This window comes from Neopsephotus bourkii, unplaced genomic scaffold (genome assembly GCF_033783945.1).
Source record: "Neopsephotus bourkii isolate Nb327-2 ecotype Australia unplaced genomic scaffold, CSIRO-AGI_Nbou_v1 NB_951, whole genome shotgun sequence".
Classification (NCBI taxonomy): domain Eukaryota; kingdom Metazoa; phylum Chordata; class Aves; order Psittaciformes; family Psittacidae; genus Neopsephotus; species Neopsephotus bourkii.
The window spans coordinates 1,422,442-1,436,118 of record NW_026901445.1 but is presented as its reverse complement, the minus strand read 5'-3'; the positions used below and the strand labels follow the sequence as shown (position 1 = coordinate 1,436,118).

General features: G+C 42.3%; 1 long non-coding RNA gene across 1 annotated transcript in view; it reads right to left on the bottom strand.

The window, feature by feature from the left end:
* The window catches only part of LOC133215055 (uncharacterized), a 193,311-nt gene extending 182,492 nt beyond the window's left edge, over window positions 1-10,819 (bottom strand). The window contains exon 1 of the long non-coding RNA XR_009726300.1: window positions 10,717-10,819. This is a non-coding gene — a long non-coding RNA (uncharacterized LOC133215055). The remainder of the gene's footprint in view (window positions 1-10,716) is intronic.
* Between the last annotated feature and the right edge of the window lie 2,858 nt (window positions 10,820-13,677).

The window sequence follows — 13,677 nt, the reverse complement described above, 5'->3', positions numbered from 1 at the left end:
TTAAGAAAAAGTGATCACTCCAGCAAGCTTCCAGCAGCGCTTTCTGCATTTCTGGAGACTTTCTGCCACAGAAAGATGCCTTTTTTCAAAACATGCCAGTTACTATATTTGATGCTGAGTAACTGGGTGAAATTCTACAGCCTGTGCTATAGGGCAGGCCACAGTATAAAAGCTAATAGTCCTTCTGAGTTTGAAAACTATGAAAACTGAAGATAAAATTAATCCCTTGTGTAAGTCCACTGGAATCAACTGAATTTTGCCAGGAATGCATTTAAACCAGTTATGGTAACCTGTTTGCTAGTAGAAAAGAGATAAGGCCCTGACCTACAATTCTATCATGTTTATTCCCTTGCAATGCACACAACTCCCTCACATATTCCCACAGCTATGACTGCCCCTCTTCTTTTTACACCCACTACTGAGTTGACATTCCCAAAGCAATGGCCCAAATTCATTGGTGGTGTAACTCGCTAACTTTAACGTTAAACTACAACTGAATTTACCCCTTTCCAGTTTCAGTTTGTCTTTATCAGTTAGTGCATAACGGTGTGAGCTGATGAGTATTCTGTACATAGAGCAGTTCAGAAGTAAGAACACAGAAGACGTAGAACAAGGATTTGTTTATCTAAGATGGAATGACTGAGCAAGCACCTAACATGCACATTTACTTTGACTGCAAATTTCTTTCAGAATTGTCTATGTCAGCCTAGAATTAATTTTCTGAAAATCCAAATCATTCAGTTTGATATGCCAATAGGAAATGTATATCCCTTTAAACTCACAGCTTTGATGATTTCTTAACAGTTTAGTTTTATTTTTTCCTAATTAAAAAGACAACAACACTAAATGCAAAAATTTCAGGCCTAAGGAAAAAAAATGTTCATTTTAAACTAGAATTATGCTCCCACTTTTTTTGGTGCTGCAAACAAACCAAGAGGCAAGTCACTGGGAATATCCTACTTCAACATCTAAAAATCCACCTGGTTTTCCTTGGGCTGAATTTTCTTAGCTTTGCTCACTCCTACTCACTCACTACCCCTAACATTGAAGCAAAGTGAGTGAAGGCTGAGTACTGATAAGTACCAGTTAACAGGGATAACCGCTTCCATTTACTTCTCGCCTATGTAAGTAGCCACATAAAGTGCAGGACTTGCGTTTATAGTCCCCTGCTGAGTCAGAGCATTACCAGCATCTACTTCATGACTGATGCTGAGTCTCCTACAAGATTTTAGTAGCAAGGGCAAGTTATTTCCTTGTTTGGCTTGGGGTGGGGTTTGGGGTTTTCTGGGGTCTTTTTTTGTTTGGGTTTTTTCTCTGCACAACTTCCAGCTTTGCTTCTTGTCTTTTCCACCTTCCTTTCCAGTTTGAACCAAATGCCATCTCCTGTCAGTACAACAGGATTAATTTCTATATATTTTCAGTACTTTTCTTGATTTAGAATTAAAATGCAGGTTGATGGCACAGTTTGGAGCAGATCGTCAGTCAGATCTCATGGACTTGAGTGCAGCTATGCTGATTTACATCAACAAATGTAAAAGCTAGGTACAAATCTCATTGCCTCCCCCTCTCGCCTCACTACTAAAGTGATTAAATAAGCAATACAGGTTGCAGAAGACACAGCAGCAAAAGCAGCAGCTTCCCCATACTTTGCTTGCCAGGAACTATAGTTACTTGGAATTTTTTACATGTTTTTCAAGATGAAAAAATGTAGATTCAGAGCAACAAAACATTTTTCAGAGAGCAAACACTTCTGACAAGCTACACTAATTAAAGCATAATGAAATCAATATTTTACGTTAATTTTTCACATGAACTTATTCATTATTTTAATATGAATATTCATAATTTTAATATAAAATTTTTTGGGTTTTTATATTAAAAATATTCCCTATACAAAGGTGTTTTGACAGTTTAAGATTATCAAAATCTTTAATTCTCTCCACAGACGCCAACCAGTGCTTGACGTTTTCTCCCACTGCGATTGAATACAAAGTGCTCACATCTTTATTTTCTCATTCTTGCCCAAGAAGGAACAATTTCTCAGAATTTAGAATTTTACCATCCAGATTTACCAACACTTTATCCAACACTGCCCTCACTTACCAAGGCCTTAAAAAGCAGGAAAGTTTCTTGATGTATTGTGACACTGTAAGCTTGGAGGCACAGAACAGCTGTAAAGTTGTCCCAAAGTTCTAGCTGGCCAATCTTTAGCATTTCAGGATTTTTCTAAAAAGACAGCTGTATAAATTCCCTAATGAAATCAGAGGGACACAGTAGTGTAATATACTAAAACTAAAACTGGATTGGATACTAGAGACTGATTTAAACTTTGAAAGTATCCTGACTACCATAGTCACAGGGTCTTAACTTTCTTTTTTCTAGCATCATCCTGAAATGGAGAGGTTTGCTTAGACATTCTTTGCTTAAGGCTCTGAGAAGGGAAGACGTATCCTTGGGATTAAAGATATCTATGAGGCTGCAATATAAATTCAATTCTAAACTCAGCTACAATTCTCCAACAGTAAACAAACAATTTGCTTTGTTCCTCAATTTCCCTTATCTCAGATATTTTTTTTTAATCAGCCCGACCCCAATCATTTTCAGTTCTTACAAAGATCTTGCCATGTGCTTCTCAAATGCAATACTCTGTTTCTATGGATCATTCTAGATGCTCCCATAAAGTAACTAAGTGTAGTAATAACATTTAGAAATATGTACATACACAGCTTCATGAATCAGAAAGAGCTATAAACTGGTAGAGTGTGGTGGAAGAAAGGAATAAAAAATGGGGGTGGTGGGGAGATAAGTGCAGAAGTGGTGGTAACGCACAGCATGAGAAAAATAAGAGAATGAAGAACAGGCTGAATGTGAGTCTCATGAGAGCAAAGAAGGTTCAGGCCTCCTACAAAATACCCCTGGTTAGCTTTCAAACTGGAGTGATCCAAGAACTCCGCTTACTTTCATGAAAAGATTCTCTCTCATTGCAAACTGTTCACATTATGGACACAGGGGTAAGACAGTTAAGATTCTTTTTTTCTATTAGTGCTTTCATATAGCTACCAATCAATCTGTGGAAGTGCCAAGACAAAACAGCAGTGAAATATCCTTCTAATCGAGGAGGGTGAGATAATGAAATTAAAAAGTATTAGAAGACCCTTGCAGATAAAAAACAATACACATGCATGGATGTCTTTTGGTGTTTTTCCTACCCTGCATTATATGACTGAAAAAGATTAAGGCAAGAGGAAAACAAGGTAGAAACTAACAATCTCTTGCATACAATTAGACAGAAGTAAGGCTCTGGTATTTGGGATTACAGACCAATGAAATCCAGTGGAAGAATCAGGGAACTTCATATACTCTGGAGAATGCAAGACTGGCTACCTTTAAGCAAGGTGTCTCTGCTGCAGTGGTGGCTCCACACCCTCACGTCAGCCAGCTCAGGGACCAGGCTGGCATGTCCCACAGCTCTTTACCTACTGGTGTGCCTACCTGCCTCCACAGAGAAACTAGGGGGAATTGGTGTATGCTCATGCCTTAGCCCTCCCTTCCGAATGGGACAAAGGCACAAGCAAGACACGCTTGGACTCTGAATCATTTCTTCAGCTTGCACATATCCATAGCAAAGAAACCTGAGATAACAGAGAGTGGCTCAGAGACACTTGTCAGGGAGGCCATAAAAGTAACCAACTTATTCTTAAATCAGTCACAAACAACCCCACCAAAATATCAGTATCACTCTGCTGCTAGAAAATAAGTGTTTGTTAACTTCAGCCACTGACTATCAGTTCCAGACTCTAAGTTCCCCTTTTCGCTGCTTTTCCCTATGAAATAAAATTAATATGGTACCCACCTCCCTTCTAGGAGCTGACACACCATCTCCTTCCACAAACCTTTTACCCTAGAAATGACATTACAAAAATTAACCTCTACATTTTGTCCAAGAAAGTGAAACAAGAATAAAACAAAAGCAGAGGCAGCACTAGGAAGTGACAGGCATTTATCGGTTCTGTGCTATAGCTAGTGCACAACACTGATATCCTGAAACTCTTCAGATCTAGATAAAGAACTGGAGAAGTCAATATACAGATAATATACAGATCCTGCACTGCTTCTATGCAAGGGAAAGAATAGCTGGCCTAATACCCCTTTTTACATCTCTCATTCCCCACTCTTCTCCTGATCCCATGTATCCCGTGTTCTTTCAATTACTTAATTTCACAAACTATATGAAATGGAGTGAGACAACCATAAACAGAATTAAAAGGTAACGTTGTCTGAAATTTCCAGAGAGCCAGGCTTCCCCTCCCATTGTCCACCACTGGCTTTTTGACAGTACTTCAACAACAGAGTAGAGGCTAACAGCTCTTATCCATGCTAGCACAAGTCCTAACAAGCTTGCTGTCCTAATAACCCAGTCCCCCTCTTCCTCTGTTCCTACCTCTTACTTTTTCTGCTACTTCTCTCCTACCCCCAGATTTTTCTCATTCCTCCCTGTGTCTTTCCTCTGCTTCCCTTTCCCCTCTCCCCCATTTCCATTCCAAAAGTTGCAAGTTAAAAGCATTGCCTGGAGCAAGATCACATCTCCAATAGGAAAGGCAACTTCATTACAGTTTAACATAAAAAGATCAGCTGATATCGACCCATAATTTGGACAAGTGCCATGCTATTGACAGGAAGACAAAATAAGTTAGAATGGCCATGTTTCAAAAATTCTGTATGTACACTCAATCACTAGAACAGAAATTGCAGCCGGGTATATAATAACACAGCCGTGTTCTCTATTTCCCCTGTAGATCAATGCTAATATAAGGAGGGCCATGGAAGATAGATGTTGCCGACAGAAAAGCTTGAAATTCCAGGTTAGGACTTGGGTGGCTTCATGGATAAAAAACTGTGTGTGCAATGGCAGTGTAATTTAAATACACAAGAGCAAACTCCTTTCTTACTACTTAAGAATGCTTTACTTCAAAGTAGCCACTTCTACATTCAAATTCAAGTTAGGGAAAACAGAAACAGACCAACCGTAGGGATTTTAGTTCACACAGCTAGAGACCCCAGCTGGATTACTTAGTGGGATGAGACAACCATAGGACAATGCACTTCACATATTTATAGATACACAGAAAGATATATATGAGCGTTCTGTACATTACTGAACAATCACTCTGCTAGAAGGTAATTATTCCAGAAAGTAGATGGTGGCAGGAGAGCCAGAATATTTCTTTCTTTTGCTTTTTACTAGAAACCATTTTGCAAGGCTACCAAAGTGCCACAAAATTTCTAGCCCACACTGGTTATGTTTCACTAGTAAGGTTTATGACCCCCCACATAACATATGCTTAAGCTGGTCATCAAGAAGCAAATACAGGAACTTCAGCACCAAAAATATCTGTCATGTGAGCTAACTCAAATGGATTTTTACTGTAACAGGTATTTATTCTTTGTACAGACCAGTAGGTACAGAGAATAAAACAGACAAGGCATTATACTTGCACTCTGCCAAGAGCAATTTTCTACTGTACCAAGGCTGGATCCAATCACAGTTCACATGGCAGAGTTGCAGAAGACTACACGCCACCAAAGCACTGCTGGAAGTCAGCACTCCAAAAAACCTCAGCTGTGCGACATGCACCTCTACCATTCCTGTCTAAAATCCTCCCGTAGCTAACAGCAGCCAAGATCTTATTTTCTCTGGAAGCCTGCTGCTTGAGACCAACAGAAATCACTTAGCAATGCATCACACACTATTCCTGATTATGCAGGAATATCAAGTAATTGAAGAGAAATAATATGCATCCACGACTAGGATTTTTATCAGGATGTATCCATTCCTGTTTCCTCCAGATTGATATGTATTCATCTTCAAAGCTGACGACTACAAGCCACACAGTTAACTTAAAACTCTGATGTTGCACTGGTGAATCATTCCATATATGGCTTTCACTACCCCTATTCAGGAAGCTTCTTCAGTACTTTAAATCAACATCCTCAAGTTGTTAACAGTACACTGTACAAACAGAGAGTATTTTTAAAAGATGTATGGTGTGGGTCATTCAGTGTGTTCACCCTCAAACTGTTCAGTAAAGCAGGCTCACTTCCCAGAAAAGATGCTGCCTCATCAAAACTTCAGTTATTTCAGCCTTGATCTAAATCCAAATTCCACAACTAGCCTTTTATCTTGACAGCAAGCCAAACCTTTCTTCAGATACCGCTACACTTTCTGAACTGCACAGAAACCCATGCTGAGGTTTGTGACTCATGCCCATTATTCGTTTAGTCAGATTACAGACTATTTTGACGTCTGGTTCTCAATACAGTGCTGCAGTGTTTAAGACATGGATAGGAATTGTGAAAGAGGGGGCTGTTAACCCCAATTTTATCATCACAGACTTTTACAGGCCTACCTGCAGAGGGTCTCTACCAGCAGAAATGCTGTAAGACCCCCAGATCAACCTTAAACTCTCATGAAATCCTATCAGTGAGCTACAACTGCCCTTTCACCTAGCTCTTCCTCCTTCCTTCTGAGCTCATCTGGCTAACAAGTCAGAAGTGAGGACACCTGTGCACAAAGCATTGAAGCTGGGAGATTATTTGCTAACTCTGGAGATTTAGCTCCCACCTGAAGCACCTGCTGTGGCCCTCAATCCACTACCGGTGGCCCCTGATTCACCTTTTAGCTATTTGTTCTGTTAGCGTCATTGGAGAAGTATGTAATGCAAGGAGCACAGCCTGTCTTCCTCCCACACGTGGCTTTCCGGAAACTGACGCTCCCAGCCTTCTCCACCGGGGTGTTGCAGAGTTGCAAAGCTCCTACTGCGGCCTCAGAGTGGCATCTAGTGCTCAGCCACAGCACTGTTCTTCATCAACGCTCCTCAGTAGATCCCCTGCTCTGCCACTGCTCCTGCAGAGATCAGTCCACCCACTGCCCGCAAACCACGGTCAAGGCCTTGGTCTTGGATAGCAAGCAAAATACCTGGGTTACCAGGAAAGGAAATGAGTGCGCTTCTCCCAAACTGCAGGATTAACTGATCCCATTGGGAAGTAATGAGTAGTACAGTAAAATAAAAAAGGCAGTAAACTTCCCCTTCTTGTTAACCAAACTCTGCTATATGAAGAGGATAATTCCTATAATAAAGCCCAAACTAGAAGAGGGCAAGTTGTATTTAGCAACATTCACCCTCCACTGGACACGTGTTACAGTTTTACTAACATGTTACCTATGGAAAGCTGACTGAAATTACTACACATTTCTTCACAGGCCTGTTCTCACATACTGCAGCTTCTGTTCACTGCTACTCACAACAGATCTGTCTCCTAACCTTAAGTTTTCAAACTCATTTTTCCTCTCCTTCTCTGTGACAGTCAAATCTAAAAAGCAGAACCCTCCAAGAGAAGGGCAGCAAAAGAAGACAAGGAATCTGATGCACAACCACAACATATTTTCCAGATATCAGATATAAGAGCCATCAGAATATGAAAGACACAAATTGCTGGAACTCTTGAAGGAACTCTTGAAGGCAGCATACTTTTTTTTTTTTGAAAAAAAAAAAAAAAGGTTAATTTTTATTCTGTGATTTACTGAAGTATTATTTATTGTGTTCAATTTAATCAGAATGTTCTGCAGGCAGGTACATTATCCCAGTCAAGTACATTTCCTCTTTTCAGTCTTCCAGAGATGAAGTGGTTGAGTATATTAAAGAAAGGCTACATAATTACATGAGAAGTGTGTAGCTTTTTAATACACTTTCCAGTAGAAGATCTCCAAGTGTTTTAAGAAAAAAAGGCCAAATGTTGCTTGTCTTCCTTTGTCTATCTGTGAAATGAGGATAAATACCTAAAGACGGAGGAGGTGAGGCTCAGAACCCAAACGTCCTGAGCTCTTCCCAGCACAGAAATAGATTTTTGCCATTAAATCCAAACAAAAGAAATACAAAATACAAAAGAAATACAAAAGAAATCAGAGATAGCAGTAAGACGGAGTGCTTAAATCATGTTCCGATCCTCTCCATATTTTAGTTCTGCCAACTGCAGAAGTCAAGCATTTGTTATGTAAATTCAGAGACACATTCAAATATAGCTAGGTATGTACCCTTATTTTCCAGTTCTTAAAATTCCTCTAAATTAGGGAAAGCCTTCTTCATGTTTGAATATTGCCCGTTACCTGCTACAAAAAATAGAAGATGAAAATATCTTTCATGTATGACAGATCCTGTCAATATTTTTTCTATAAAACACATGACAAACTAACAAGCTTCCAATAAATTAAACTGAAAACACTTTGGCCTTGTCCTGGCAAACTGTCCAACACCTACACTGGCACATGGCTGAGAAGAAATACTGCCAGGTCAGAAAGTTCTTGGCAGTAGGGTACGCATTCATGGCTAAAATGCAAGAAATCACAACATTTTAAAGCTCGCAAAAGCTGTGCAATATAGAGCACAGCACACTGACATGATCTGCACCCAGGAAAGCCACCTCCAAGAACTCAGCAGTCTAAAAGCTCCTCATAGCTGTCAGATCATCTGATATTCTCAGAAGTTTTTTGCTATTACTACCAACTTTGAAATTACTTCTTCCACTGGCTTAAGTACATCACCATCCTATATAACAGCATCAAGGGCCTTTTACAGAACAAAACCCTCTTCAGGGCTCTTCAGTAGCATCTTCTTATTGCTCCTTTACAGTTCACCAAATCAAAGGAACAGCTCAAGACACCCTGGCCCCTTATAGACTGGCTTAGCCCAACATGTAATCAGAGACTGGAAAAACCCTTCGTTCACCTTTTCTATTTTATTTCCCCTCCAACAAACGCTTCCAAGTAGCACACTTCTAACTGTAGGATGAGTCAGGGAATACAAATTCCTGACTCCTTTTGCTGGCTCTGACACAGAATTTCTGGAAACAGTCGTCATCTTTCTCTACTCCAGCCTACTGTATATAAAATTATAAACCACAAATGTAAAGCACACTGAATTCCCTGACAGAATTATGAAAAATTATTCACTTACTTGTTATTCATGTACTTTACTATTTATTTTTAGATGAACTGCCCATTTCTTTGTCACAAAAAGAATAAGTTTTTATACCTGTGAACACTACAAAGCTAAGTAAGTCACAGTACAGGAATGAAACAGAACCTTTTGTCACAGACAACCTCAGAATTGTCTGTCACTTGACTACAAGACCTTTGCAGCTGTGATAAGATGTACATGTAGCAGTAAGAAACCAATAAAATATTCACACAGAATTTTCCTGTTACCAAGGAAGAGTAAAGACAAAAAGACTCTAATAAATCTAATTGTCACCTTGAGATGCAGATTAATTTACCTGTACGACTCTGAAATTGTAACAGTATTTTTCCCAGGAGCAATGGAAATAAACCTCTTTTGGATTTCAAATTAAGCACATTTGTAATCAACTGCGAAAGGAATATGAGAGCACAGCAATAGCATTTTCAGAGTTGATGATTTAAGCTTCCAGTTGTCTGCCTTCTGTAATATACCCAGGAGAGGGCTCCACGACCCCAGTCTTGCTCACTGTCCTGAAAAGCAGTCATCTCCCGAAGTGCCTGCAAAATTGCAATTGGAGTTGGAATCTTCTTGGGCTGGAGCTGAAAATCTGGGAGCAGTGTGCGCCTTCAGAGGGGTGTACAGAAGTTGTTTAAACTTCTGGAAAGCTCTGAGATTAAACCCTCACTGCTGTTTATAAAAAAAAAAAAAAAAAAAAAAAGGATTTTATTCTCAAAATACACTTACTCTAAATTGCAAAACCTGGTGTCTCTAGAGAACTGAAGATAAACCACAATTAAAAATGCAGTTTGGTTAGTAAGAATCAAAGCAGTAGACAAAAATTAAAGCTATGCACTCATATTCTAGTCTTAACAACAGGAAAAAGAAAATATTTTGAACAGTCCCAAGGACACATATGAACTTGTGATAGAATTAACTATAAAAATGGGAAATAAGGGTGGAATATCAAGAAACACACACCACAAATGAGTACCTGTTTTCAGATTAAGCCCCATCACTGAAGCCTTTTGAAGCCAGAGCATGCAAAAACTGCAGAATACCCAGTATAGGAAACATGCCTGCATTAAGTAGGGAGCAAAACCAAGTGGAAAGGATGCCTTTTTGTTCTCTAATTTAAAATCAAATATAAAACAGAAGCACATGTAACAGTAAAATTACTCACATACAAATATCATCTACCTACATATTAAAATGCCACAGAACAAACTTATGCCAAATACATTATGCAACAAGGAGTTAATAATAAGATGGAGAAAGAACAATTTTCCTCTGGCTTGATTCAACACACTTGCATTATTCATCACACACAAATCTGAGAGAATGTGAATCCCATCAAATAACGAGATGGTGCGTGAAGTTCCCTGGCTTGCAGCAGCCTGTGACTGACGGGTATAAGGACTCTCCAAGAGCCATTTCCTGCGCTGTCTCTGCCTTCCATCCGGACCCTCCGGGAAGGGTGTGTTTTGTGTTTGTATAGGGAAGCCCTGGGGAGTTTTTGTTGAGCTTTAGGACAAACCCCTCTGACTTAAATTAGGGAGCTATTAGATGCCATATTTGTTCCAGTATCTACTACCAGTACTACAACATTGGTCATTTTCCATGAGTATAAATGAAAACAGAAAGTATGCTAAAAGAGAGAAGTCCGAGCAGCTACGGGAGAATTTTTAGTGGCATTTGAACTTACTTAGATTCTCCGAGACATCTGCTTCAAAGCCCATTGTGGTTTTCTCCTCCCTTCATTACCCCAGGATACAGTGCCAATCATAAGCCATGTTGATGGTAAATTTCAAAGTATTTACAGTAGAAAAAAAAGAACACGATGACAAAAGCAGAGATCCTGCCTGTTGTTCTGAAACCTGCAATTTACAAACCATAGGATTTGTAAGGATTTACACATTGTCAGAATTGGTGGCATCTGAGAACTCTTTTCTCATGGGCCTCGAGGTTTCCAAGTAAGTCAAGGAAACTACAAAGCAGGCTGCGGCGAGACAAATAACTCCTTCAGTTCTGCTGACAGAGGGTGCCATGAGCCACCTGTGGAAAAATCTGGTAACCTCATATGCTCTCATAACATCGACTAGTCCAGGAAGTTCTGTTCGAGTTCAGTCAACAATTGAGGAGAGAGGTTAGGTCAGACAGGGTAACTGCATTTTTTTCTCATAGCTTTAAAGACTGTTGATTTTTAGGGGCTTTACATGTGATTTTCCTCAAAATTTCCCCTTTCATTTCACTGCGTTGTAATTCAGTTTCTACTGTGTATCTGGCCCAGAAGCAGCTGCATTTTCATTGTGTCCTTTGTATAGTGGGGGTCACACAAGTTGAAACCCATCCTAGAAACAGCAGGCTTGTGGGGAGATTTTCGAGCCATTTCCTAAGCTAAGGTAAACCACAGATCAGAGGACAGATAATGCTGCACGGCTGATTAGTTTCAGTTAATATATAGGTAAGTGCAGGGAAAAAAATGCAGTTAAAAGCAGAAGAATTCAAAGACAGTGTATACTCCTACAGTGGAGTATATTCGCACATCAAGGGATGAATGTATATGTGTTTAAATGGAAATAAATAATGGAAACAGCCTCTGCTCTTAATGACGCTGGAGTGAGTGCGATGTTCCCTACCCAGCTGGTGGTACTCTGGATTTTTCCTGGTACTGCCAAAGCAGAATCAGACTCATTTGTTTGGTATTTAGCAACACATTACCGAGAAGCATGAGTCAGAGAATTACTATGCCTTGCTGCTTTAGCATTTTTATGAAGGAGAAGCACCTGGCATCAGAGAATGACTCCTCCACGGCTGCTCCAGGAAGTACCTACTGTCGTTGTCAGCGCCGAGTAAACCAAAGAGCCCCTCACCTGATGGGTTAAGGGGACTGCAACCAGCAAGCAGGGCAAAAGCACGGCTGCGCTGTGACTTCTCCCAGAGCTCAAAGCTGCCCTGATGCACCGTAGTCCTCCGAATTGCCAAAATAAAAGAGTAATCAGTGGCTTGGCGAGCATGGGGTGCAGCGGTTTTTAGCAGCAGAGGGAGCTGAGCCAGGAGGCTCGGCATGCAGCTCCCAGCTTCTGCAAAGACACCAGCTTGGAGAACGCCCTTCAGAAGGTGCTTCCACCCGATAAGAGCTTTGGCTAGGGAGAAGCCTCGTAGCTTGCCCGAACAGCTGAATATATACTATTTTTATGAGGGAACATATCTCTTGCACTTGGAAAAGAGCAGAATTACACTTAAGTCTGTGTTAGGGTGACTCCACAGAGCACTGCCACGTTCCCCGACCTCAGAGAGACACTGTTCTACCACAAGGTCTGGGCATGCTCGTGATGCTCACTCGCAGCCGCCACGCTGTGCCGCATCTTGTTTCCTCTCTGCCTTCACCCGTGCCCCGCGCACGCCGGGCCCGCAGTGCGGACACCGGCCTGGTCTCCGCAGGGCACAGCACGACTCGGAGCCGCTGTCAAGCACAGCCCTGAGTGGTGACCGCCTCGCACCTGCGGCCTCACGTATCCTGCCCGTAACCAACATGGCGGCTCGGGGAGCGCACCAGCGCGACACCGCTCTACCCTTCCGCGCCCGCCTCTATGGCTGGCGCCGCGCGCGACCACGTGACGTTTTCAACCGCGCCGCGCGGGACCTGCGCGCCGGGAGGGAACCAGGCCGCGGCGGCCATCAGGTGACCACCCTGACCTCACCCACGGCGTCGGGGGTGACCCTAGCAGAAAGGGGGGGCGGTGGGGCCGGGCCCGGCCACTGGCGGCAGCTTCCGCAGAGCCGTTGTGCAGCTCCCGCCTCGGCTGGTGTCTCCGCGGCGCCCCGGGGAGCGCGGGAACCGAGGGAGCCCGCGCGTTCGGCTGAACTCTGGGGTCCGCAGCGTGGGAACGCGGCTGCAGGTGCGCGGTGGGAGGTACCGGAGCGGGAGGCGTGCGTAACGGAAGCGTCTGCAGGCCGAGGTCTGGGCACCGGCACCGCACGGCCGTCACCGACTGCGGTGTGAGCTGACGCGTTTTTGCACGTGGGTCGCGGAGGCTCCGGCTGCGCTCGGTGTTGTTTCTGGGGCTCGGTTTCCAAATTCTGTCAAGCCTCATGGGATAACTCTTGTCCGCTAGCGAGGGGGGACAGACCCCGTGGAAATCAGTAGTGGCCCAGAGCTGCTCAGCTGATGGGTTGGGGTGAGATTACGGCTCCAGGTGACCACCAGGCATTCATCCAGTGTAGGGGCTTGTGATGCAGTAGCCGTGGTAATGTGCCCAAGCACAGTGAAGCTGCAGAGGGGAAGCCTGGCCATCACTTTCTGGTATTTATGGTTAAAGTCACCAGCAACAAGTCCTGCTTCACAGTGGCGGTGAGGCCACCAGTGCTTTTGGAATACATCAGTAGTATTCAGGGACCACTGCAGGCCTTGCTGCAGAAACTGAGTTTTGAAAAGCATCCCAGCGGGTGTGAAGGCTAACAGGTATGCTACTCTCACATCAAGTTATCCTTTCACATAGTGTATTTTATTCCAAAGGTTAAAGCTGGACTTTCTGTGTTAGGGGAAACAGTCACAAGTGACATAAAGCATAAAGACACCAATACAAAGAGAGTGACTTTGTTGTGCTCCAGCTCCAGCTAATTCAGCTTTCCTTTTCCATAAAGGACTTGCTCCCTCATTGAT